General features: G+C 38.9%; 1 pseudogene; it reads left to right on the plus strand.

The window, feature by feature from the left end:
- Positions 1-415: 415 nt before the first annotated feature.
- Positions 416-1143, plus strand: LOC100755224 (annotated as a pseudogene).
- Positions 1144-3888: the final 2745 nt, after the last annotated feature.

The raw sequence follows: 3888 nt of genomic DNA on the forward strand, positions 1-3888 counted from the left end.
TTAAAACCAAGTCCTAATTGCATAATGAATATTTGATCTTAAATATTTTTATCCATATCAATATTTGTTTCCCTCATTTCTTCTATGTTTGGTTTTAAAAGTTCATAAAATATAAATCAAGCCAACAGATTGATCATAGAATTTCATTAGCATATGAAGCATTATTCGTCTCATAGCCATTGTATATCTAGGCACATAGCTCCCTCACAAGAAAATAAAAAAAACAAGAACTCGGCTTTGGCACACTTGAAATTAAGTAATAATTTTTATGAGTAAGTTAAAAATTACTAATTTTTAACATTCTTACTCAAATTTTATCCCTTGAGCGGCATCCCCTAGTCAGCTAAAGGGAACTGGGAGCAGGAGTCAGAAAGGCTGGTGAGTCCTGTGGGCCTCATGGCTGCAGCTGTGGGCCATGGTGGGCCAGGTCCGATTGATGAAGGCCTGGCTGGAGAAGGGGAAGCCACTGCTGCAGCAATTCAGCACCCAGGGCTCACCCAAGCTCAGCTGCAGGCCACAGGAAGCCCCAACAGGGCTTTCTCTCCACTGGGTCAAGAGTTGAGCGCTCATGCTCCTGAAGAGGCTTAGAGAACCCATATGTCCAACTTCTACTTGATGCTATGAAGAACTCAGGTTGCGCTGTTAACAAAGGGAGACACTTCTCTTGGGAAGACTGTGACAGAAATGTCAGCGGAAGGTTTGAGGCTTCCATGTCGCAGATTGTTTTGTGCCAGAATAACACCCGAAATCATGCTCACATAAGCAGAGTGGTCACCCACGAGTTCATTCACATGTTCGATCATTGTCGGGATCATGTCCACTGGTTTACCGACATCAGACATTTGGCATGCTTGGAGATTCTAGCTGCAAGCCTCAGTGGAGACTCTTCACTTGTGTAAGATATCTTCAGGTTGCGTTTTGGATTAAAGCAACACCATCAGACTTGTGTGAGGGACAGAGCTGTTCTTTCCATCTTGGCTGTTCAGAACATCATCAGAGAAGAGGCCCAGAAAGCTGTGGATGGCGTTTTTAGTCTTGTTTCAATGACCATGAGCCTTTGGCAGGATCCCACATACTAAGATGTATGCTAGATATGCTCACAGGGACTTTCAGATACATGGTCGCTATTACTCAAACATATGAAGATGGTGGCAGTTCATATTCCTGAGCATCAGGACCAGGAGGCAAACATGGTTCTTATGCACAACTGTATATAATGTAAATGATCTGTTAGGCACTGTGGATAAAGTGCCGAGGTGAAACTTTTCTCAGGTACAGAATGTATACAATGTAAATGATCTGTTAGGCAATGTGGATCCATAGTGTATACAATGTAATTGATGGGTTAGGTACCCTGGATCCAGAATGTATACAATGTAAATGATTGGTTAGGTACCATGTATCCAGAATGTATACAATGTAATTGACCGGTTAGGCACCCTGAATCCAGAATGTATACAATGTAAATGATTGGTTAGGCACTGGGATCCAGAGTGTATACAATGTAAATGATTGGTTAGGCATTGTGATAAAGTGCAGAAGGCTCTGGTTTTAGCATCTGGCTTCAAAAAATAAATATGTGGTGAGGAGGACATAAGGGAGCAGGAAGGTTGTGTAGGGGGAAAAGTAGAGGAGAACAAAATAAGAGATACCATCAAATAGGGAGCCAGTATAGGTTTAAAGCAAAATCAGGCACTAGGGAAATGTCCAGAGATCTACAAGGATGACACCAACTAACAATCTAAGCAACAGTGGAGAGGTTGCCTTAAATGCCCTACCCTGATAAAGAGATTGACAGTTATATACCATCCCAGAGCCTTCATCCGGCAGCTGATGGAAGTAGAAGCAGATGCTCACAGCTAAAAATTGAACTAAATTGGAATCCAGTTGCAGAGAAGGAGGAGTGATGAGCAAAGAGGTCAAGTCCAGGCTGGTGAAACCCACAGAAACAACTGACCTGAACAAGGGGGAGCTCTTGGCCCCCAGACTGATCACTGGGAAACCAACATAGGACTGATCCAGACCCCATAAATGTGGGTGTCAGTGAGGAGGCTTCAGAAATATATGGGACCTCTTGTAGTAGATCAGTACTTATCCCTAGTGTAGGAATGGACTTTGGGATCCCATTTCACATAGAGGGATTCTCCCTCAGCATAGACACATGGGGCAAGGGCTAGGCCCTATCCCAAAGGTTATGACAGACTCTGAAGACCCTCCATGGAAGGCCTCACTCTCCCTGAGAAGAAGAATTGGTGTGGGATAGGTAGGGTGTTAGTGGGAGGCAGGGGAAGAGGGGAGGGAGAGGCAACTGGGGTTGGCATGTAAAACAATCTTGTTTCTAATTTAAATTAAAAAATTAAAAAATAAATAAATATGGCAAAAAAGGAACTTCTTAAACTGCAAGGATAACCATTTAGTAAATAAGGTAAATGAATAACATTTTTGTATTTTCCACAGTATGCTTATTTTTTAAAGCTTTAGTTTTGTAAGTTTTAGATTTTTATTACGTGAGATTCTTTTAAATTTGATTATGAAAACTGTGAAACATGCACCTGTGTGATGGTGCTGGGAGAGCAAAGTTACTATTTATACACACTGAGATGATCACATCACAGGACATTTGTGAGATGTCAAGATTAAAATGCAAAGAATGAAAGTTGGTAATAAATCATTCAAGGTCAGTGTAAAAAAATCATCCTTCATGGGATAATTAACCTTTTCCAAGTAGCAATTTTGATAACTTGTGTTATTCAGTCCACATACTACAAGAATAGGAACAATTGGATTCTTCTACATAATATAAGCACACTGGAATCAGCTTGAGTTCTGTCACACTTTCCTTTTCCTATTTAAAGTGACTAATTGTGAAGTTAATACAGAACATTTCTGTGGGTTATCAGCTATAAAGAGGTCAAACTCTGACAGCTCTTATAAACCCAAGGATGCTAAATAGGCCATCAAAAATAAGAGCTAAGACATTTGTTTTGCTATCTTCTCTATAACCAGGTGGTTGTTTTCTTACTCTACCCATTTTTTTTAAAAAAAAGGATTATAAATTTTGATAGGGAAACAGAGAACCCAACAACTAAATTAAAGTTGGTGGCTATAAATAAATGAGCTGAGTAGGTGTGACATTTCTTTACAAGAAATTACAAATGACACTATTGACAGATGTATTCACTTAGCATGAAGTAAAGCTGGCAGACTGTTTTCTGAATTAGGTCTGTATTGGCAATTCCTATATATTAGAGATCAAGTCCTTATTTTATACTTGTATGTGTCAAGAATTGGGGGACAATGGTGATGAAAGGTTCAACAGCATTTGATATCATGCCATGATGTCTGGTTTATAATATTTTGTGACTAAAAGACATCATAGAGTTTATTTATTGTGAAACCTTCACTCTGTAGCAAAAGTATTTATTTCTAAATAATAATCTTCATGGAAAGTAATAGACTTTGGTATCTGAAGAGTTTGTACAGGGCTGGAGAAATGACTCGGTAGTTAAGAGTACTGGCTGCTCTTACAGAGGTCCTGAGTTCAATTCCCAACAACACATGGTGACTCACAACCATCTGAAATGGGATCTGAGTCCCATTTCTGGTGTGCATTAAGACAGGTTGCTCATGTACATAAAATAAATATTTAAAAATAGTTTGTAGATTTCAACAAGTATTTTGTGTGTGTTTAATTCCATAAAAGAATAACATTTGTAATATATTCGTATTTTTTCTGTGCTTAATACTACCTTCACTTCATTGTACTTTTTTTCTCTTAAATATAATATAAATATTTTGTATCCATCAAAAACTATGCTTCCCATATTTCTCAGTTGTTGTGGTGGCTAGTGATAATCAAGATAAATTGGTGGCAAATAAGGAGGAAAT

This window comes from Cricetulus griseus, assembly GCF_003668045.3.
Source record: "Cricetulus griseus strain 17A/GY chromosome 1 unlocalized genomic scaffold, alternate assembly CriGri-PICRH-1.0 chr1_1, whole genome shotgun sequence".
Lineage (NCBI taxonomy): Eukaryota > Metazoa > Chordata > Mammalia > Rodentia > Cricetidae > Cricetulus > Cricetulus griseus.